The sequence below is a fragment of the Cupressus sempervirens genome, chromosome 9 (assembly GCF_028749045.1).
Source record: "Cupressus sempervirens isolate cs-2001-9-10 chromosome 9, ASM2874904v1, whole genome shotgun sequence".
In the NCBI taxonomy this organism is placed as follows: Eukaryota; Viridiplantae; Streptophyta; class Pinopsida; order Cupressales; family Cupressaceae; genus Cupressus; species Cupressus sempervirens.
This window is the reverse complement of record NC_143126.1, coordinates 245,645,467-245,671,639: the sequence shown is the minus strand read 5'-3', so window position 1 is coordinate 245,671,639 and position 26,173 is coordinate 245,645,467.

The window sequence follows — 26,173 nt, the reverse complement described above, 5'->3', positions numbered from 1 at the left end:
GTACAAAAAGTGCCACAAAATTTGAAGATTGAAGTGACAAAGCATAAGACAACTTAAAGAAATAATTTTTCTTGTGGTTATAAATAGGTCTTTTTATTTTAAATGAAAAAATATAATCACTGATAAATTTATCATGAATGTTATTTTGAGAAAAAAAACTATCATAATTAAAAGTTGAGTTTATAAAGTCCAATTGTAGAAATATCTAGGAGAAACATGTAAGATGATCAATTTATTCTATAGATCATACTTAGTTTTTAGGTACAAAAAGTTCCACAAAGTTTGAATATTGAAGTGAGAAAGCATAAGATAGCTTAAAGAAAGAATGTTTCTTGGCTACCTTAAACATAGTTAATCCATCAATCTTCACTTGCCACTATTCTTTAATTTTAAAGACAAGCTTCTTTTACCATTCCTTTGAAACATTCATCCACATTACATTTTAATCCTTCTTTCTTGGGTGAAATCTAGTAGCATGTTTTTCCTTTACCTCATCTTTTGCCAGTTGATATCTATCAAACTTTTTTTAATATTCTAGCTTTATTTTAGCCTTAGATCAAGAAGGTTGGGGAACATTAGGTTTTTGGGGAAATACATTTTGTCAAATTTTAAGGACAAGTTTATTTTGACCACCATTGGGTTAACCATAAAGGAAATGAGAAAATAATTAGAGGGAACAATAACCTATCTAATGTTACTAACTACCATTAACTAGGTTGTTATTGAATACACAATAACTTGATTATTAAGCTCCTTTTTTACGTGGCCTTTTTCTCATCTTCCCAATATGAGCTATTTCACTCATTTCCTTCTCCTTCATTTAAACAATCCACATTTATCTTTCTCTCATATTACAATCTTTGAAATTGACACACTTTTCTAATTTTAAACACAAAAATGGGTTTCTTTCTATCTAATAGAAGATCTCTTAGAAATATATTCATAAATAATTCTCTCAAAATTTATTTAGCACAAAAACTTGTATGGATCACAAATTAACCTTAAATGTTAATGTTAGAAATAATAGTCCACCGAGATAACTGAGAGGGGGGGGTGAATTAGTTATTCAAAATTTAAATATTTGTCCACTTTAAACAACTTAACCATTCAATTAAAGTAAACAAAAATCATAAACATGGACACAACAATTACACCAGATATTTTGACTAGGGAAACCCTTGATCAAAGGGAAAACCCCAGTGAGAATGATGCCCACAAGATGATGTACTAATATAAATATTCCTTGTTAGAGGATGGACCCTACTAGGAGTCTATTACAACATTTAGTACAAATATTCCCTATTGGGAGACTTTAAATCCTTGTTAGGAGATTCCAACCCTATTCGGAGTTGTGCTAGGTAGCTAAACCCACTATCCAAATAGCTTTGTGATCAAATCAATGAACCCACTATCCAATTGATCTCAATACTATTCCTTTCATAATAATAGATGTAAAACAAGCTTTACTTCTTCCTCTATCCAATACATCAAACCTTTTCTCCTTTACACCATGCAATTAGATTCGAAACTCTGTACTCAGTAACAATAACCCTTAAGGTCACTTACACACATTAGTATGTTGCTTTTCTCTACTACTTAGTAATTTGTAAGTCTTCTCTCTTCACGCTATATGTAAAACATGGAAAACATCTTTCCTTCATACCATGCTCAATAATAAATCCTTGAGTTGGCTTCATACTTCATTATCATACATTACTTAATAAAATACACATTTAATTAATGTTGTCAGCTCAAAGTTATACACAAACTTTCACATGTGTAGCTTTCATACATGCACACTCTCTGATGTCATCAATGGTCAATAAACTATCTCCAGTTCACTGTGTAACCTTTCACTGTAGTTTTAATGAGCTATAGAAATCATGCAATAGAAACTACTTTCCTAATACTGTTTTTCTATACGGTTCTCTGTAATTCAATCATATCTTCCATACACTGTCGATTTAGGTTCTGTACACTTTCCCATGTAGGAAATACACAATCTAGTATGTGCTAGTAACTATGCAAACTGCACAACAACAAATAAGTAATATAATGTTCTCAATATAGAAATCATAGTTTGTTGCTCTGTCAGTCTTTTATAAACTTAATACTATGTTGTCATCAGTGACAAACACATTTATAAATACATCATAACAATGTTCTGCAATAGTCCCCCATAGAATCAACATTCATGCTAACAATCTCCCCCTTTGGCATTGATGGCAACATAGATGAAAAACAACTAGTTCAAAGAATACCAACAAGTTTTCAATCAAATATTGCTTCATGCAAATCCTTTATTACAACACTTCTCCTCCATATTACAATGTTTATGTTTTTCATGCAATACTTCTCCCCCATTCACATCAATGTCAAAGATAGTATACAAATGGTTCAATTTTCATGATTATTTAATCAGCATGACCACAAGCCAGTTTGTTGCTTTACAATTTTGTATATAAATCCATAAACAATTCAAGTGTCTAAAGACAATGTTGTATGTCAATTACTAATTATCAATTATCAAGAGTCCTTTGCTGACTCTGTTCACCATAGACACTCCCCCATAGAGGAAGCATCAACATTCAGTCTAGTCTAATAACGATGCTATGTACCCTGCACGAATGCACTTTTGCATCATTTATTTTGAAATAGGGAGGGGCATAACCCCAAGCATACCTCTTAGGTACTCAAACATATCCTTTGGTAAGGCCTTTGTTAAAATTTCTGCAATCTATTACTTAGAGTTAATGTACTCTAGTCTGATTTCTTTCTGTTTAACTTTCTCTTTCAACACATTATACTTTATAGAAATGTGCTTAGTCTTAGAATGTAAAACAAGATTCTTAGACATGTTAAATATGTTTTCATTATAATAGTAAATGATAATAGGTTCTTTGAATGTAATTCCAATATCCTTCATCATCTACTTCATCCATATGACTTGATTGCAGTTGTTCACTGCTACAACATATTCTACCTCTTCAATGCTTTCTGAGGTGCAATCTTTCTACTTGTTCAGCCAAGAAACCAATCTTCCACCAAAAAAGAATGCTCCTCCACTAGTGCTTTTTCTATCATCCATATCTCTAACCCAATCAGCATCAGTATAAGTGCAAAGAGTAAAGTCATTACTTCTGTCATACCAAATGCCATAACCAGATATCCCTTTTAGATATTTGAATATGCTTTTTACTGCCACATAGTGATATTCTTTAGGATTAGTCTAAAATCTTGCCACAATTCCAATTGCATTTACTATATCAGGTCTACTATGAGTTGGCTACTGCAATCCTCCAATCATAGATTTGTACTTATTTTGTTCAAGAATAGGTGTTTCATCCTTGCTTGATAACTTGTAACCAGTTACCATAGGAGTTCCAATAGGTTTACAATTTTCAAGTCCAAACCTTTTCAAAAAATCTTTCAAATACTTGTTTTGAGAAATAAAGATTCCTTCTTTGTTTTGAACAATTCACAATCCTATTAAAAATTTCATTTCCCCTATCATGCTCATCTCAAACTCATTCGTCATATCTTTTGAGAATTTGTTACTGGCTTCATCATTTCCTCCAAAAATGACATCACTAGCAATTACAATAGTTATTAGCAAACCGATTTCTATTTCTTTCAAGTATAAGTTACTATCTGTTGTTCCTTTAGCAAATCCAAGCTTTGCTAAGTATTTATCTAGCCTTGCATACCAGGTTCTATGTACTTGCTTTAATCCATACAAGGCTTTCTTTAATCTGTAAACCATATCCTTCTCTTTTGTCCAAGGAAATCCTTCTAGCTACTCAATATAGACTTCTTCTTCAAGTTCTCCATTCAAGAATGTTGACTTAACATCCATTTGATATACTTTGAAATTTTTATTTGCTACATATGCCAAGAACATTCTAACTACTTCCATTCTTGCTACAACTGCATATGTTTCGTCATATTCAATTCCTTCTTATTGAGAGTATCCTTTTCTTACTAGCCTTGCTTTGTTTCCTATTACTTTTCCTTGTTCATTCATTTTATTTCTAAATACCCATTTTATACCAATCACATTTTTGTGCTTAGGTCTAGGGACTAGTTCCCATGTGTCATTCTTTATTATTTGTTGAAGTTCTTCTTCCATTGCTTTTATCCAATGATCATCCTTGAATGCTTATTCAACGCTCTTTGGTTCTACTTGGGATATTAGGCATAGTTCTTCATTGATTCCGCTTCTTGTCATTACTCCTTTTTCTTTACTTCCTATTATCTGATCAGTCAGATGATTTCTCATTACATTCTTATTTGGGGTAGGAGTTGTTGCTTCAATTCTTATTTCAGGTACTATGCTCTGTTATTCTCTTACTTCTTCTATTTGCACATTATTCTTCAAGTCATTGTTAGTCTTGAGAAATAGTTCATTGCACTTGTTGGTCATCCCAGAATAATCATCTCCATTAGAGTTATAATTTTTCATCTTTTCCTTAGTGCCAAACTTTTCATCTATTTTTACATTTGTGAACTCTACTATAGTTTTTTTCTATAGTTGAAACATCTATAAACTTTACTTTTTAATGAATAGCCAAGAAACATACCTTCATCTCTCCTTGGATGAAACTTACTAATATCATCATCTATTTTGATGTAGCATTTGCTTCAAAATATCCTAAAATATTTGACTGATGGTGATACATTTCCTAAGAGAGGGGATGAACAACATGGAGTAGCACCACTATCAACATCCATCACTTTATTCATCTATCCATCCCCGGGTTGAAACAATTGTATAGAGAGTGTGTCAAAAATTGCCACCTATTCATGCTCAACAACATCATCCATAAAGGTTTGGATTTCTCCACCTTTTCCAATGGTGTCCACATTCATAGGGGTTCTTACCTTGTAATCACTTTTTCTATGGGTTTCAACCATGTCCTTAGAGACTACCTCACATGTTTTCTTTAGGCCTATTGGTTCCTTATTAACTGGGCTTTTGGCCTTCTCAACCATCTTAGTAGTTTTTTAGTTTTCAACCACCACCACTTCTAGTGAGGAAACTTTGTCTTTGAGTTTCTCACCCTTCAAAAGATCCACAATTAAATGACCAAACATGTTGCACTTTTGGCAAAAGGGGGTTTCATCCTAATAGATTATAGGTTGCAACCAATTGCCCTATTTAGATTTTAGGTCATTCATTGTCGACAAGCTTTTATTCATTCCAAAATTGATACAAAATCTTGTGAAACCTAGTTTAGTTCTACAACTAGTCATACTGACCATCTTGATTAATTCGCCAAAGGAGTTACTAATCCATCTAAATACCCACTCATCCTAGGACTCTAAAGAAAATGAGGGAACCTTATCCAAAGTGAAGCATATCTATAGAGGTATCTCTCCTATTTGAACCCGAGTTTTCATTTCGCCATGAGCAAGGGGTGTTTTCCAAAATACCAAGAGTCGACCATGACTGAGTCTTGATCCACTTCCATAGAGAATCTAAACAAGAAAAGGGAGCTAGTCATCATAGAGATGGACACTAACCCCAAGAGTTTCCACTTCATAGAGCACCATTTTCTTGCAATATCAACCATGGGTCAGAAGGAGACAAACTTACTAACAAGGAAAATAGTAAATTTCAAGCCATTGAAGCTAGTAGAGAAATCATAGGACTAGTTACCCCTGGGGAGATCACAGGTTTCACACTAGAGTCATCAGGATACTTGGATCTGTAAACAACCTCCAACTAGGACTTAGGGGACACCCTTGATACTTATGTTAATGGGGGGGAGATTGAGGGGTTTGGACCCCAAAAATGCATAATTAATAGGAACATTGAAGGTTCCATCAAAGAAATGTCTTCCTAGTGCAGGTTGCAAACATTTTGGGACTTAGCAAACAAAACTAGTTCCAGGTCTGAACAAATAGGGCTTGACGACACTAATTGGGGGTACACCAATGAGGCAACACCAATGTAGGTTGGGGAGACCATACCCCCCAGGATAGACAAGTCATGGATCTTGGGAGGAATCTAAGAGCAAGCAAGGAGTTACAAAGCAAGATTTTTTAAATTATTATAATGTTGACTAGGTAAGTTATGTCTAATTTATCATATGAGACCAAGTTTTGTATACCAAAATACATTATTTTATGCCCTCATTAGTCTCCATGGTTGGTGAACGAGGACCTAGTAATAAAGTATTGTAGGTTTTCCTTGGAAATGTTAGAATTATTTAATGTAAGTCTATATGTTTGGATGTGTTATTCCATGTAATGAATCAATGCTAATGCCTAAGGGTAATACAATGTAAAGTTGTCAATAAAGTGCAAATTACAAAATCATAATATTAAAAAATGTTAGAAAAAGGGAAGATGAAAGGTCATAGCAGAAGTTTTTTGGTTTTTTAATGCCTAAAATGGTATAAATAACTTCTATTGGTCATTCCAAATCAGAATGAGAAGAAGAAAAATATTTTGGTATTAGTTTGTGGATTCATTCCTAGCTATTTTGATTGGTGTTCACTATTTATATGATGTTTCTTAGCCTTGTACAACCTGTAAATGATACATAAGTTATATATGTGTATACTAGGATGCATCATCTTTGTTCTCCTTTTTGTTTAGATTAATTTCATTCAATATTGACAAAGTTACACATATTTTAGTGAAAGTGTATGTTTGCAGATTTAAGATTTCCTAACAATGGTCATGTTGCAGTGTTTGGGATATAAACATATGAGTTATTTATGACCTTTAAAGAGATTCATTTTAAATATATTAAAATATTATTTCATTTCTTTTTGTTTGGGTCTTTTTTATGCATATTTATGGAAGTTATGGATCTTTTAGTAGAAATAGGGTATTTAATATTTTCAACAAAGTTGCAGGCATAGATTGGCATGTATGTAAAAGTTTATGTATTGGAAGAATAAATGGATTATATATTTGGAAATTAGACAAAAAAATTATTAATATGAAATTGGTTTGGCATCATTTGGTTATGTTTTATGAAGGATATTACATTTGTTATACAAGGTTACATATATCCTTTTTGGTTTATGATAGTAATTATGGGTCCTAGTGTAGAGATCATACCGTGTAAATAAATAGTTGGATTGATCTCAAATTTGGATATGTTTTAGAAGAACTCATGTTACATGATCCTACCAAATTTTGTTGCAAGATGATGTTGAGAACAATAGTTATGAATAAAACAAATAGATATAGAAATAGGACAATGTGGAAGGAGATATATTCTTAAACTTGTTGAACCCTATTTTGTTTGACCTCATGAGATGCCTCTAAATAGTGAAATTATTGAATGGATGTTAAAAGGATTAGAATGGATCCTATAAATTGGTTATTTTATTGATGGTCCGCATAAGCAATATTATTTTTCCTTATTGGAAAATATAGAATATGAAGATCTTTGATGTATTGCATAATTTACAGCTTCAAAGTCTATTAATAGAAAAAATAAATACTAAAACACTTATTTTTGTAGTCAAACTAAATGTATAGTTCTATATTACTTATTTTGATCCCTTCATTTGGTATTTCCTTTTTTTTGATATATTTATATCATTCACTAAATTATTAATATATTGACGTGTGTGTGTGTGTGTGTGTGTGTGAATGTATGTATACACACACACACACACACACATACATACATACATACATATATATATGTATGTATGTATGTATGTATGTATATACGCATATATATTTATACATATACATATGTATATATAGATATATGTATATATATATATACATACATAGATATATATATATATATATATATATATATATATATATATGTATTTATATATACATATATATACATATGTATATAGATATATATATGTATGTATGTATATACATATGTATATATATATATCTATGTATGTATATATATATATATATATATATATATATATATATATATATATATATATATATATATATATATATATATATATATATATATATATATATATATATATATATATATATATATATATATATATATATATATATATATATACATACATACATACATACATACATACATACATACATACATACATACATACATACATACATACATACATACATACATACATACATACATACATACATACATACATACATATATGTTAATATTTGTACTTTTATGTATATATATGTGTGTTCGACAAGTGAGTTCGAGCGAGGAAGACTATCATGATATAGTTTTAATATAATCTTTTAAATAATTAAATATAATGTTCAATTAGTAATTAATTATAATTATGATAAATTATCTTTAATAATTGTTAATAATAAAAATTAATTAGTCATAATTCAAATATATATATATAAGTATAATTAGTACCTCATATAATAATATTATATTAATATTCATGTAGTGGGTATGTGCAGGATCATGGTCAACCAAACTATGCTCTTAAGTGGCAATACAAAATTAGAAAATCAGAGTTATGTCAACTTGACGTGTAATTTTCTACTTGTTATTAACTTGATATCAAAAAATTGAGACAAAAGAATCTCTAGCATATTGAATCTAGTTTCTAAACTACTAAGACTAATCTCAAAAAGATAAAAATTGATCAGTCATTTCTTATTAAATTTTAATGCAATATTGCAAAAATTTCAGAACAAAAATAAGTAGACGTATGTCTAACCACCTTAATCAAAATCAAATGATAATATTTTTTAATAATATTATAGATATAAGTAGTAGACTCATGCCTAGATGTGACACATATTTTTTGGTATTTTTATTCTAAATAAATAATAAATAAATAATTTTTTAATTCAGTATTTTTGGAATAAAAAAACTCTCATGTCTGACCACCTTAACTAATACAAAACTCTACAAAATTCAATTTTTCATTTTTTTCCCTTATAGTAGAAGAAACATAGAATGTGATGCACCTTTTGGATTTGAAAAATGTTGTACCATTTGGACGTTATAGTTGTTTTTCAAGTAGTGTGTTAGTCAGCACTTTATACGTAACTTTGTTAGAAAATAAGTAATAATTACTTACTCACCTCATAATTTGAAAAATCTTAGATTTATGGAAAGGTTAGAAGATTCTTAAGAAATTGTTTTCATTTCATCAAATATTTATGAAAAAAATGTCATCAACTACATGTTTGAAGTAAAAATCAATTAAAAGCAGGCCAAAAGCACATTTTTTGAATGTTGACTATATAGGTTTGGTATCAAAAGATATAGTAGACCTTATAAAGATATTGATTGTTTTCATTTAGTATCAAGGCGGGTGGGAAAAAAGTTAGAATATATTTTTAAATGGTTTGAGATATTTCAGAACTACAAATTTTTTAGATTGCCACTTTTTGGCACCCCATGATCCTACACATACCCTAGATATTTTTAAAATTGTATATATAGTAGACCATTATACCAAACCCTTATTGTTGGCCTCTAATACCCAGGATTAAAAAAAAATTCTCGCATCTACAATTGAGTAAGGTTATTAAAATTATGCACATGCGAAGTTACAATTTAGAAAACAAATGTAATTTTAAGTTTATAAGCTATGAGACAATACAGACAAATCATTGATTAGTAGACAACCTATTATGAGAGTTTGAGTCAAAAGTTAAGTAATGGACCAAAACAATAATAGATTGGTATAGGATGTTTGGTCAGCAATCGATTCCATCCATGGATGAATGAATTTCTACACTCCACATTTGTGTTCATCAATTATGTAGTACTACACATAACATGAACTATGTGCAAGAACAAATGAGAGATATGATTTACCTCCACCACTACAATTTTGGCAACTATATTTTTGAGAAGAATTATGAAGTGGCTACTTGTCATGTCCTCTAATTATGAAAACATAGATAAATGAGATAAAAGAAGTTTAATAATAATTTTCATGATTATATAAATAAATTATATATATTAATAATTATTATTTAAATTATAAGTTTATTGACAATAAATATAATTAAAATATAAAGAAATTATAAATCAATAATAATATAAATAATGATATAGTCATGATTTATTATTATTAGACTATACTGCTACTAAAATATGAGAATTAAATTTAAATTAAATATATTAGGCAATAATACTAAAAATTAAACTATTTAGTATGGCTAATAAGAAATATAAATTAAACTATATATTAGATATAATATATATTATTAATATAATATATAGTTAATTAATATAATATAAGTGCTTCGTATGAAAGGACATGACTCTAGGAATGATAACTTATTTATATAGAATAGTATAATTGAGAAAGGATCATATGGATGAATGCAAAGGATTATAAAGAATATATAAAAATTCATTGCAAAAAGAAAATATAGAATCAATTAAATGAATGTACTAGTAGGGGACATTACAATGGTATTAGAGCTATGATCTTGCCTTCATAAAATATAAGAATAATTTCTAGAATAGTTTTGCCAATAGAAAAGTGAAGATTCTTTTATTTGTAAGATATTGAATCACAAGAATTTAGTAACGAACATTGATGCATCAGAAATAGGGAACATCATTTGAAGCACTTTACTCAAGGTTCAATGGAAAAAGACTTAACTTGTAACACCTCTTTGGACTACCATGGATTTGAAATAAAACATGAGGTAGTGGGTTGCTTTGACAAGTACTTTGAGTTAGATATTATTTGCATTGAGAAAGGATCTAGCACCACTTTAATGTTTTAATAGATGGGTATACATGAATGAGAGAACTAATAGCAAGCAGAGAGCATACAAGTGACAAACAAAAATGATATCTCAATTACCTCTGATGTTTTAGTCAGGAGAATATTTTAATATGCATTGTACCTTATATATATTCATTCATGCTATCGAGCATCTTGCAACATAGATATTAAGCAACGAATGATCAAAATGTCACATAAAAAAATATCCCCAATTCATTTATATTGCAACAATCTAAACATTAAAACATGGTTATTATAAAGAAAATATTTTAAAGGTACTTATCTCAAGGCACAAACCCATACTCAACATCTACAAATCCTTCCTCTTGTATGGGTAGTATGAAAGAAATTCATAAATGTTGATGTCAGTTATAAAGTAGTCTAAAGAAAGAAGTGCCTTAAAGGAAAATTTCTCATGTGACTATATTTATCCACTTGGGAGTAGCAGTAAAGAAAAGGCAAGAACATTCATCATGGAACAAAGAGGAAGATAAATAGTGATTAACAGAAATAACATTTGTAAATTTGATGAACATGAGAAGAAATCTACACATATAATATCAAATACAAGGAATTTTAAAAAAAAAATGAAAAATAGTGAACAATGGATAGTAAAATACAGTCATCAGTTAAAGGAAATTCAAAATTCATAGTTAACAAAAGAAACTGATCTATGGAGTAATGATAGCCATACAAAATGCTAGAGAATATTGATAGTATGGGTATTGAAACTTGAGAAAACCAATGGTGAAGTTGTTACGTAATACATCATAATTTCTAAGTAAATATTATTGTTATCATACTAAGGAATGAGACTACACAGTGAAGAGAATAAGGAAAATATATTATAGACATATAAAGCCACCATTGGGGCTTAAGGTAAGAATGGTGATTTGTAATACCCAAAGCCCATGCAACTATTTGATGAGGGAAAAATGGTACCACATTATATAACAAGAACACAAATAGTCAATCTAGACCAAGGTAAGGAAGGTAACTTGTTTCAACGTATAAGCTTAATGAATTAGTAAAATATAAAAGTAAAAATGTTATTGATAGGAAATACATAATGAAATTATATGAAATTATTTATTTAATCATTAAATTATCAATTATTCTAATTAAAATGATTCAAGATAAATTGGAAATACATGTTAATTTGGAAAGGACTAGGTAGGTAAGAGGGTAGTGCCAATCCTAAGGTAAGAGAGGGATGTATTCCACTATTGGGTTTAGGGTTATCGAATCATGGGACCCCACTACAATACTTGAGTACTCTAGTAAGGCAATCATTAAGAATTAATGATTCTAAAATGATCCCAAGGCAATCATTAAGAAGTAATGATTCTAAAATGATCCCAAGATTATGTTAATTAGTAAGAGACTAGGTGGGTGAGAGGGTAGGGCTGAGTCCTAAGGCAAGAGGGGTATCTACAAACACTTGGGTTTAGGTTTATCAAGCTATGGGACCCCATCATGGTGTTTTAAGGATCGTGGTATGGTATAGCATCTAGGCATGGTGAGGGATGTAATGTATCCATTTTAAAGGCGAGGACCAAGGTCTTGTCAAGCATTTAATGTGATTTCCTTGTTCAATCCCTTGGTGACCTAGCCTATACATACAATGTACTCAATAGGATATGAATATAGACATATATGAAGAATTATTTTGATTAAATAATTCAATAATTGATTCCTTTGAAAAATAGGACAATATTATAAGCCCTTATAAGTACGAACATTACAATGGATCAATTTTTCCTAATTAAAACTAGTAGCTTCTTTCAAAGTTTAATTATATGTACTAACTTGTATTCTTTGGTATAGGTATATGAATGTGTATTAATGACTTTTTGGTTGTAGGCTCATAATCAAGGAATTGTATAACATGTTATTGTGTGTCTTCATGGTGTATGTTTCATATCTTCATCCATTAATGTGTCTTCTTCATGTCTATAAGTACTCATATATTTACTTCATGCATTACGACATTAACTACATGCATAGATTATGTATTCTTTCATCCTAGTATATAACTTGTATATTAACTTCACAAGAAAGGTTTGGTATAAACATTCATTGGTTGACGACAAGCAATTTGAGGAAGGGTGAATTTGTCATGTCCCCTAATTATGACAACATAGATAAATGAGATAAAAGAAGTTTATAATAATCATTTTCATGATTATATAAAGAAATTATATATAGTAATAATTATTATTTAAATTATAAGTTTATTGTCAATAAATATAAATAAAATATAAAGAAATTATAAATCAATAATAATATAAATTTTGATATGGTTATTATTATTTATTATTATCATACTATATTGCTACTAAAATATGAGAATTAAATTTAAGTTAAATATGTTAGGCTATAATATTAAAAATAAAACTATTTAACATTGGTAATAAGAAATATAATTTAAACTATATATTTAATATAATATATATTATTAATATAATATAAGTACTACTTATGAAAGGACATGACTTTAGGTATGAGAACTTATTTATATAGAATATTATAATTGAGAAAGGATCATATTCAGATATTGGCAAATATGGATAAATGGAAAGGATTACAAAGAATATATAAACTTTCATTGCAAAAAGAAAATATAGAATCAATTAAATGAATGTCCCAATAGGGGATATTACACCACTCCATTATTGTGACAACTTGCAATATTGATATTCAAATCATTTGTATAACCAATTGAAGGTAAAAAGCAATGTCTTTAAAAAAATTAATCTAATTTGAAAGTCAGAAAAATTGCAACTAAAATCACTATATACTTAACCAAAGGTAATGAACACCGATACTACACCAAGTTTAAGATAGGAAAATACTAAACCAAGTAACTATATGCATGCTACCTAAACCCTAAATATGATAGCATTCTTATTTTATCTTTCTTCGATAAATTGTATGCTTGTGATATCGATAAGAAATCTATTGGACGATTGTGTACGACAGTCTTGAATGTCTTCTATAATCTTAAAGTTAGCACCATAATATTATAAGATTATAGTTCCATTTTGCATGATATGGTAAGCTTCTACCACAATGACAAAAAATCAAATGTCTCCATGAGAAGAGTGAAGAACACATTAGCCTTAAAAAGGAAATTTTAATAAATGATGCAAGATTTAAAATAAAAAATTTAGTAATCTATAAACAGTTATACAACATATATTTGTTCACTATTTTCTAAAGATAATATTTAAAACAAGAGTTGCTAAGAATTTATAAGATATAAAATTGGAATGGATTAAAAATTTAAAATGGTGTAGATGAAATTTAACAAATTGTGACTTCTTTAATAAAGTAGGCTTCAAATAGATACTTCATCCAGAAATATAACCGCGTGTGTATATATATAGAAAAGCTCATATCAAAATGTATTTAAAAAGTTTATTTCTCACTCGATAAAGAATATTTTGAATTGAATCAGGAAAGGCCAACTCGACTCCCATAGAAATCAATTAAGAAAGTTTAACTTTCAGGGCAGTTAGTTAATTCGGTCGAAGCTAGTGATTTAAACAGCGAGGCGCGGCACGTAAAAGGTTTTGTCTGGTCGACGCTGTAGGAATTTGAACGCTTCATTTAGCGAAGGAAAGAGTTAGTTTGAAGAGTTTCAGCCCCTCTATATAAGCGCCACAGTGTTGTGTTTGATCTCAGAGCTTCAATCTTCACCAAGCAAGTTATCATTGAGTTCAAAGGCGAGGAAGGAATCCGCAAGTAATAAACATGGAGAGTTCGATGAGAGTAGTGCTGATTATGTTGGTCATGATTACGTTGGTGGTCCATGTCTCGGCTGACTGCCACAACTCGCCTGTTCCGTGTCCACCAAAGGAGAAGTGGGTAGTACGAGATGAAAACATTAAGGCTCATTGCCACAACTCCAATTTCCTTTCACATCCACTGCATACAGATCACTCATTTTATTGCTTTCTACAATAGATGCGTTCCTTCAATTCATATACTTTTCTACAATGGATGCGTTCCTTCAATTCATGTACTTTTCTACTTCTTAGTTGAAAGAGGAAATCAAGGATCACAAGACCGACTGATGACTCTTACACACATAATACAGCTTTCAATAACTTTTATATCAATAGTAATGAAAACAGTTTAAATGAATAATATTTATATGATTAGTAATGGAATTTTCCTGAAACGATATGATAAGGGGTTTTGTTTCTCCCACACCCATACCCAGGCATAGAAATGTAGCTCTTGCAGATAGGTGGTTAATTGCACGACTCCATCACAAGAAGTGGTGCTCGTTTTCTCATATTCATAATGGAACTTATATACACATGTTCAATAATATCATTATAAATAAATTGCGTCTCTTCCCATAAGTATGCTATCATAATATCCACGGTATATATTTTATTTCCATGCTTTCTTATGGATTTTTTTTTCAGTGTTTTCATCATTATCATCTTGATCAAAATGAGGACATTTTCATGCAAAGTGGCTTAGTTGGCTACAACTAAAGCATTTAGGTTTTCCTTGATATTTCTTTATCATTTTTTTGATCAACAATGCTTCTAAAGAATCTTTTAGATCTATATCACTTGCATCATTTTCCTCAACCTTAAAGGTTGTCTCTTTTATTCAAATACTAGCTTGATTACTCATTCTCATTTCATAAGCAGTTAAGGTTCCTTGCAATTGATGTAGGGTTGTTTTTGAGAAGTTTTTCTTCTCATCCAAAGTGGAGATTTTAGTTTCAAACCTAGGTAAAACAAATCTTATGAATTTCAAAACTATGTCATGTTCTTTAATTTTATCTCCTAAACCTCTTCTTGCATTAACTACTTTATCTACTGTCAAGAAATATGCTTCTATGTTTTCATCTTCATTCATTGCATGACTCATGACTCTTACACACATAATATAGCTTTCAATAACTTTTATATCAAAAGTAATGAAAATAGTTTAAATGAATGCACAAGATATCCCAGAGATTCATTAACCTAATTATATTTAGTACCAATTAAAAAAAAAAAATACAAATCTAAGCTCTCAATTGGCTGTGCACCAATTCACTTTGTTGACATATCTACAAGGCCGTGCACAACATTTACATTTAATACAAATGACATATTTGATGCTTACAAGATTATGGTCATACAATACCCCCATCTGAAATAATACATGATGAGTAATAGTCTTCGAGGCATCTTCCTTACTATACTTTTCATACATACACACAAAATACTCCATTTACAATTATTATTTATAAAGACTCTATTTTCACTCATGCAATTGTCCAAATTGTATACTTACAATTTGATCATATAGTTTGTTGCCAAATAATTCCTTCAATGAAACATGCATTTTGTATACCTTGATTTATTATAGTCAGACTATTTGCATAGCTAACTAATTTTCTTGCTAATCTTCATTCTAGAGAAATAGTCATTTTCATTTCACTAACAATTATTTATAAGATCTAATATTTAATTTTCACAATCCAGGCTAAGATAGATTAATACAAACTTATTTTTAGAAAATAATTCACCTTTTCCAACCATAAATATAAAGTTTTTTTTTTTTAATAGAAAAAAGGGGTAAAAATTTATTCAATGAGATCTCGATTACAAAGCAAAGGCCAGAGGCCCACAACAACACTAAATATGGCTATCTTCCAATAGTAGTTGATCAACAATCTCACAATATTCCAAAGGTAACTCATCCCTTCCATTGATATTCTAACCATACATGTTCTTTGAAGCCCACTTTGCCAAACAATCTGCAACTCTATTCCATTCACGAAGGATATGAAGAAAGGAGATAGAGTCCAAGGAATTACATAAGGTCAATGTTTGTTTGGCCAAAGAGGCTATCTCCAATTAACATTCTCCAAGCTCTAATTATTCAATATATCAACAACAATCTATGAGTCAGACTCACATATGATCTCTTTCCACCCTAAAGAGCATCCTCTCTCCATAGCAATCTTAATAGCAAGGGATTCCATTAGATTATTAGAATATTGACCCTTGTAAATGGACAACATAAACACTACATGACCATCATTATCTCTACCTATAGCTCCAATACCAGCATGACCAGGATTTCCCCAAGAAGACACATCAGTATTAATCTTCAAGATCCCAGCTAGGGGAGGGGACCATCACCCATCCCTACAAACATGTTGCTTGCCAAGGCACAACCATTTTCCAAAAGTGCATCTTTGATTATTTTCATTCAAGTTCAATTTCCTCACAATAGTTTGTTCCCAAGATCTATACTTATAGACTTGTCACACGTAGCAAGAATAGTCTCCTATAGCTTACAAAGAATCTTTCTCCACAATTGGAGACTATTTAACTTAGAGTCACAAAAAATCCTAAAGTTCCTTTCCAACAAAAGGTTCCAGAGAATAAAAATTGGCCCAACAGTCCAGCCACTCTCTAAGAAAGGAGTCTTCACTAGAGGTATGGCCAAAATTTCCCAAAAATCAATGAGAGAAGTTGCATGAATACAACCATGACTCTAGGCTTCCCACCATCTATGCCATATTTTCTTCAAATAGGGGCATAGAAAAAACAAGTGAGAAATAGACTTCTCATTGTGTGAGCATAAGAAACAAATAGAAGGTCCTTGAAAGCCTCTTTTACGAAGATTCTCCCATGTAAGACATTTCTTCTAGGCTAACAACCATAAGAAGAAATTACATTTGGGCCAAGAAAAGTTATTCCAAACCTTCTTCCACTAGTGTACTTCAGTCGTACCATGTAGGTTCCTGTCCAACATAGCATATCCTTGAGCCACTAAGAATTTTCCTTTTGGACTAGGATCCCAACCTTGAACATCCCTCCCCTTAAGAGAGGTACAAAACCTATTCTCCAACACATGAGAAAGAAGAGTGTGATCCTCATCAAAACCCCCAATAGGCCACTCCTAAGAATCCTTTCAACAAGTCATTCCTACCTATCCCAAATGCTTGATAGTCTTAAAATGCTCCATCTTAAACCAACCAGCATTAGTGAAAGTTTGGCAGAGAGGCTAAAGTTGGGGAAAGCTAGAGACCAATGGCGGATGGCCATCCCAAGAGTCCTACCAAAATAGAACATTTGAGCCACCATTACAAATCAAAAAGAGGTCTTCCTTAATCAGCCGATCACCCTTCTTAAGGGTATTACAAGCACAAGAACCTTTTCCCATCAAAGCAAGGCATGGCACATCTGAACTACTAGCACCAAGAAAATACTTATGAGTAAGAATCTTGGCCCAATCTGAGTGCTGATTGTTGCACCACCTCTAATATAGCTTAGCAGCAAGAGTCGTGACAACAAGATCCATAGACCTCAGACGTAGGGCCCCAACATACTTTGGCCTACAAACACACTCCCACTTAACCAAACTCCACTTTGAGGAGAGAAGTGTACTAGACCAAAGAAATTGACGAGAAAGAGCATCAAAATCCCTCACAAAAGTGGAAGGGGGAACTTGCACACAACACCAGTAAATAGGGAGAGCCTACACCATAGTCTTAAGAAGAATGACTCTACTAGTAGAAGAAAGCCACCTATAAGTTTAATGACTAGCTTTACTCCAAAATTTATCTAAAATCCCCTGCCAATATGCTCTATACTTAGATCCCAAAACCAAAGGGACTCAAAGGTATAATAGGGGAAGAGAGCCAATTTGAAACCTAAGGATTCTAGCAATCCTATTTTGAGTAAGTTGAGGAGTATTGAAGAAGAAAATGGAAGATTTTTCATCATTAATACACTGACCTAAAGCCTTCAAATAAATGTCTAAGGCTCTCTTGAAATTTGTAGCTTCACTAACTCTGGCCATACCCATCAATGCATTATCATCCACAAACTAAAGGTGAGAATAGGAAGGAAGAGAGTCATTCCATCTCCAACCATGAATAAGGCCATGTCCCACTTGAGAGTTAATAAATCTTCCAAGACCCTCTACCATGATAATGAATAAATAAAGAGATACAGGCTCCCCTTGCCAAAGTCCTCGGGAAGCACTAAACAAATCTGATGGTTCCCCATTTATAACGACAGAAAAGGAACAGGAAGTGACACAACTTAAAATCCAATTAACCCATTCCTCAACAAAACCAAATGCCAAGAGAACTTTCTGCAAGAATTCCCATCTCACCTGAGCATAAGCTTTAGCCAAGTAAAGCTTCATGAACATAGCCCTCTCCTTCAAATTAGCCATAGAATGAATAATTTCTATTGCAACCACAACACCATCCAAAATTTGTCATCCCTCAACAAAACCCCCCTGCGTTGGGGAGATTAGAGTGCTGAGGAGTGGCTTAAGTCTCTTTGCAATCAGCTTGGTGATGATCTTATAAACCACATTACAAAGTGCAATAGGTCTAAACTGAGTCAACTGATTAGCACCTTCTTGCTTAGGTATGAGAACCAAAAAAGTAGAATTCATGGACTTGAGCATCTGCTTGTTCTGATGAGACTCTTGTACCACCTCAAGGAGATCAAAATTAATTATTTCCTAGAATTATTGAAAGAATTCAATCAAAAATCCATTAGGACTAGGAGCCTTACCCTTTTTCATGTTAAACACTACTTTCTCCACTTTAGGTAGTAGAATAGGACGTAAAAGGGCCTCATTCATCTCTGCAGATACCAGGTGATGAATGCAACCCAAGATTGCTCTCTCCTCCACCCTAGCATCAAAATCCTCTTTAGAAAAAAGATTTGAGAAGTAGTTAATTGCTGCCCTAGAGATATTAGCATTGGAAGAAAGATGCATCCCTTCAGGTGTGATCAAGGAGGATAAAGAATTCCCTTGTCACCGAGCCTTGACTGAGTTATGGAAAAAAGAAGTGTTCCTATCTCCCTCTTGAAGCTAATCAATACAATATTTTTTCTTCCAAAAGATCTCCTCCCAAAGCCCCCACTCTTCTAATCCTTTAAGAGCCAAGGACTCTACCTCACTTAGAACAAAGGTCCTCCCTTGATCCCAAATCTGTCGAGTGATGTTGTCTAACTTAGCCTGGGAAACTATCCTTTGAGCATGTAGGTTCCCAAAGGATTTTTTATTCCACCTCTTAAGCTTGTATTTAACATGTTGAAGCCTCTTACAACAAGTAAACACTTATGTCCCATGGGTAGGCATCCCCTCATACCACCAATCGATCATAATATCCTACAAAGACTGGTCCCTTAACCACATTAACTAAAATTTAAAAGAGGAGTTCTTGGTGATTCCATAAGAAAAAATTGAAAGCTTGATAGGCCATTGATTAGAGCCTCTCTAATCCAAAATTTCTAAATTAGTGATCAACTTGTTGTTTAGCCAATAACAAGAAACCAAAAATCTATCTAGCCATTCTAAAATAGCCTCAGCACCACACCTCCTATTGTTCCATGTAAATACACCATTAGTTGGCTTCACATCAATAAGATGCAAGGAGTTTATCATAGCCCTAAACATATGTTGAGAGGGGTCCAACCGAGCAACTCCTCCACATTTTTCATCTAAGCTAGTAACAGAGTTAAATTCACTAGCCAAAATCCATGGAAGAAATGGGTTGAGGGCTCGAATGTAGCTAATATCAACTTGAAGATTGGACTTTCTTGAAATATCAGTAGGAGCATAAATATTAGATAAAAGGCACCTTTCCCCAATTGCCAAACAAGATGCAACCAAAGAGATAGAGAATCGAGTAGAAATCCACCATAATGGAAGAATTTTTCTTGGGTTCTAGAAGCAAGCAACCCCTCTTGAACTATGCTGAGCTCCCACCCCTTACAAATTTCACTGGGGCTAGATATGTGAAGCACAACTATTCAAACCATCCACTGTAAGCTTAGTTTCCTAAATAAAAACCACATTAGGTAACTAGGAATCAATTAATCTAAGAACAACCTTTTGTCTACAGATGTTGTTCAACCCCCATACATTCCATGATAAAACAATCATTGATGTGGGTGAGTGAAATGGGAATCAATGGATTTCATAGACCCAGACTCAACCAAAGTATCCCCCATAATCTTGATCTTCTCTTGATTAGTCTTTCTACCACTCTTTGACGATTTCTCCAAAGACCCCTTTTTGAAGGATTTCTACTGTAAACCTAAAGTAGGATGTGCTTTGCACTTCATGGCCAAATTTGAGGTCCCCTTAGGAGTAGGGGAGACTAGATCCACCACAATTGAATTCTCTAGAACTTGTAATCCTTGGGCCTTCCTAGTATCTTGTACTTGAGGAGGAAGATCCATATCAATCTGTACATTATGGAGATCCCCTAGCAAAAGAAATTGATCCTCCCTATTTGCGTTTTCTTTTTGAACTTCATTTAGACCCTTATCCCCAAAAGAAGGCTCAACTGGAATACCTTCCTCCTATACTAGGTCTTCAAGAACATCAAATCTATTAAAATTACCATCATTGTGTCTCTCTTGCTAGGTTCTTTTCTTACCCTTGCCTTTGTTCTAAGTTTTAACTTTAGTAAAGCCTTCATTATCCATAGGACCATTAGATGCAAGAGCCTTCCCATTATCCCCCTTAAGAGGTTCAGAGGCCTCCAAGGTAGCAAGCTTGAATCTAGGGCATTTGTGAAGCAAGTGACCATATTCATGGAAAATGCGACATCTAAAAGGGAGAGTCTCATAGTCCAGCTATTGGATCCAGGAAGAGGATCCCAAGTGTATCTCCATAGAATATGGTAAGGGAATAGTTAAATCAACCTCAGTTGAAATATGAGCATAAGAAATTACCTTATGATCCTGAGTTTGTGTAGCCACTCCCACAAGTTTTCCAATAAGTCGTGAGATTGAATGAAGAATATCATCCCTCCAAACCTCCAATGGAAGCCTTAGGAAACAAACCAACATAGGGACCCATGATGGAGTCTCCTCAACTAAATTGAAGACCATGTGCCAAGGCTTGATGAAAAGCCACACCTAGTTAAAGAAGTATGGGCCTCCTTCAAATGCCCTATTCCTATTTTCCATGCAAGAGAAGATAACCAAAAAGTAATTATTCACTGCCAAAATAATCTCCATATCACCTTTAGGGTTCCAAACATGATGAGCCTAGGAATCCAACACAGGTAAGGAAAGATGAAGGCCCAAAATTTTCCAGGTAAGGGCATGACTCTGCCAGTATTCGATGTCCTCTAAAATCTACTCAGGTTGAATCACCAAAACATGCTGGTCCTCAAATCTTTCTAAACATCCATTTACTTTTTTAATTCGAGGAATTCCATTTGAGGATGAGACCCCATTTCCCATTGAATGTGCACTCATCTAGTTTCCACCTTTAGCATGTACTAAAGATGATGGATCAGCCTTCTCCATATCCTTAGAGGCAATCCGAGATAAGATCAAACCTCGATTCACCATAGGGTAGGCTCAAACAGCACCACCAACAAAGAAGGAAGGGATGGGATGGGGAATCCATAGTCTCCGATCCCAAATCCTTGACAAATCACCTTATAGTCACAAAAAAGTGCAGCAAATATGTCTTCCCTGAACTCTAACAAAAAGGTGTAGCAAATATGTCTTCCCTTAAAATTAACAAAATCTCTCGTACCAACAAAAATGCAGCCCATAGCTGCAAGGAAGAAGAAATGAGAGGCTAGGGCACGAAGGCCCTAGCATGCAACAAGCTCACACATAGCACCATAGAACAAATAGTATTGTTCACCATAAATATAAAGTTTTATTATGGTTGCAAAAGTGGAGTATTTTCACAAAAGTTAAATTTTTTTTGTGTGTGTGTGTGTGTGTGTGTGTGTGTAAGTATGTATAGATGTGAATTCACCTCTCTCTCTCTCTCTCTCTCTCTCTATATATATATATATATATATATATGCACATGTTATACCACATGGTATTGTCAAAATTATCCATAACATAATCTAAGTAGATAAAATAGTTTTTAAAAAAAAATTGTTGACTTATAACTCATACACCTACTACTTATTTATGAGTTTTTTCGATTCCAACTTAATTTGGACAAGAACAATAAGAAATATTTGTGAATAGTTCTTAGCAATATTAAAATCTTGTATTTTTATAAATTGAGGTTATTTTGTAATTAAAATGAAAGAGAATAGTATTGTGGATTGTATTATGGTTCGGTTTCAAGTAGGATAATTTTGATAAATTTTTCATTAAAACCAAGTTTAGAGAGAATAGAAATTAGGAATTCCCTCATAACCTTATCATAAGCTTTGGAAATATCCAGTTTAAGAGCTATACCTAGGTTCATGCTCCTATCCATAGAGTGGATAACATCATGTGTAGTTATAACCACATCCAAGATCTACCTCCCATGGAGGAAACCATTCTTGTAGGGACCAATGAACATATCGAGGAGGGGCTTGATTTGGTTTACCATAACCTTGGAAAGGATTTTATAAATCATGTTGCATTGACTAATAGGAAAAAATTCTTCCTAGTAACTAGGGTTATTAGTCTTAGGGATAAAAATGATAAAGGTCTAGTTGAGTTCCTTCAACAAATTGACCATTTTGAAAAGTCTCTAGTAGCATGGATAAAATCACACTTGACAATATCCTTGAATTCCTAAAGAAAAGCCATGGGAAATCCATCAGGACTAGGGGCTATGTATTGATTCATGCTAAACATGACTTTTCTAACTTCCTCATCCTTGACCTTAGTAATAAAGACCTCATTCATCTTCTTATTCACAATTGGGTCAAAAGAAATCAAAATATCATGTTGCATGTTATTGTTGACTTACACAATAGGGGGGTTATAGAGCTCCTTGAAGTAGAGATTGACTTTACCTTCTATCTCCTCCATATCATTAATATCTTGATCATTATCATCCATTGACATGTTTATGGTTTTATATTTTGTCCTTCTTGACATCAATCTATGGAAAAAGGCCATATTTTGACCACCCTCTACCAACCATTGAACTCTTGATCTCTGTTTCTAAAAACCTCCTCCCAATTTAGGATTGTCTTCCACAAGTTCTAACAATCACTCTCTTCCTGCTGCTATTCAACATTAGTATTTCCCTAAATAAGTTGGTTTTGGAGGGTCTCCAGCTTCTTCTTAGTGATTCACTCAAGTTTTCTAGCTATACAAAACATAGTTGTTCCCTTAATCAGATCCTTGCACCACCATGCAATACAATCTCTAAACTCTGTGTGTGAGTGCCACATGATTTCATACCTAAAAGGCCTCAATTTAGTGTGCTAGTTGTGAATTTTAAAAGCCACTACTTTTGTAATGCCCTGCTAAGGAACCCAAGTAATAATTAAAATGAAAGAGAGTAGTATTGTGGATAGTATTATGGTTGGGTTTCAAGTGGGAGAATGTTTAAGATGAAATCCAACAGTCATTTATTGTTTTGACTCTTCATATTGTAGATAATGCTATTGTAACTTTCTATAAAAGAATGCTAACTATTGCATTGTAAGGTGTGGAGATTTTTATCTCAGGATTGGTGATTAATAAAATTATTGCTCTATTTAAAGAGTGGATCATAAATTTTAGTTTTTTTTAATCTCCATTTTAATTTTTTGTTTGATGTTTTAACATAGTCAGCAAAACATATTATCAATGTTCCATACCAGTAGCTAATGACAATAAAATTTGATATAGGGTATACATTTTATATCAATTATTTAAGGAAACACACTATTTGTTAAACATCGGCATAAGAGGAGCATTGATTATAAGATGATTATACACATGGTATCAAAGCTCTAGGTCTTCATACCCTTGTTCTATTTATGAGAGGTTTGGCTTGGCTTTCAAGAAGAATTGGCACAAAAAATCGAGATTTTTAGCATGGAAATCAATATTTTTGGTATAGAAATTATGATTTTTTGGGCACACAAACTGAGATTTTTCAGTACATAAATCAATTTTTTAAGCATGCACATTCAGATTTTCTGGCATGCAAATTGTGATTTTTGAGTGCACGAATTGAGATTTTTGGCATGCAAATCGAGACAATTTTTGTTTGGAACTATCATGCTTCCTTGGGTATTTTTGATGTTATTGGTCATATTTTTTGACGCATTTTGGCATGAATCTCAAGGTGGTAATTTTTTAAAAAAATTTCATTTCAACACTTATTTGACCTACATGTGGTACTATCTATTTTTTCAAATTCTCCTCTAGTTACATCCTATTCAATTTTTCTCTTTCTTGCATTTTGATGGATATCTTGAATATTTTAGGTTTGAAGATTGATTTTGTTTCTTCAAATGATTTTTCATGGGTTGTACTATCTCTTTTATCGTCTCGATGTCTCTTCTAATCTTTTTTGACATCCTTTTGTAGTATTTTTGCAAATGCAGTAAGATAAAGTGTCACTCTATAGTATTTTGAAATCTTGCATATCTTTGTGTTTTTCTTGTACTCACACTACATTATTATGTTCCTTGGGGTGTTTCATATTGGCCATATTCACCATCTTCCTTTGTGAAGTGAGTGTTCCTTCAACGACATTGGCCTCATGATGTGTCGATGACACATGCCATTATAGGTGTTTGCACTTCTTTTGCACTCTCAATCTTCCTAGTTCTTCCTACATGAGATATTTCATTTAGTTTTAGTGTTCATGTCTAACCTCATCTTTTTAGGGGGTTATGTTGGTTCTATTGCTTTCTTGGTTTGATGGAGTCATTGTATACCTATGCATTTCAATGAGATGGATCATTTACCATTTAGACATTCTTTGATTCCTTATTTTGGAGGCAATGAAGATACCTTTCATCTTTGATTGATCAGGTCTTGAGACTTAGTCTTTTCTACCTAGTCATATTCTATATAGTGGAGGTTCTTAAGACCAGTAGTTTGGTAGTCTTTGCAACTTCATGCTTCAGTGGTGCTATTCATGATCATCCTTTTGTTCCTACCTTTCGAATCATTTTATTTCTATCTCTTTTTAGAGTAGGTTTTTTCCCATGTGGTTTTCTCTATTTCTCATCTTTTTAGAGATTTGGTTGTGCTTGGGTACCTCATCAGGCTTTGTTGTTGGGACCTAAATTTACTTTTAGTAGTAGTTTCTGGGTGTTTAGCTACTCCCTAAGTTTATCTTAAGGAGGAATGTTAGAGTAATAAAGTATTTACTTGTTAAATAATTCATATTGATTTAATTATTAAGTCACTTATGATCTCTATTTTACTTAAGCTAAACTTTAGGCATATAATAATTAATTCTTTTATTAATTATTATCATGCAAGCTAGGTTTTACCCTATTAGGGTTTTGATCTCATTTTATAAGGATTGATCTCTTTGTAATTTATTGATTCACTTTTGATAATAGAAATTTCTCCCTTTTGCTCATCAAGAATGTCTCATCTATGATTCTAGGAATTCTAGTCTCCATAGCTTTTACTTCTCTCTTTCTATGACATGTGTTTGCATGCAGGTGATTCATTGGAGCTATGAGGTTGATCTTTCATCAACTCCAACACATCCTTCACATACAACTATTTGGTTAGTGAAAT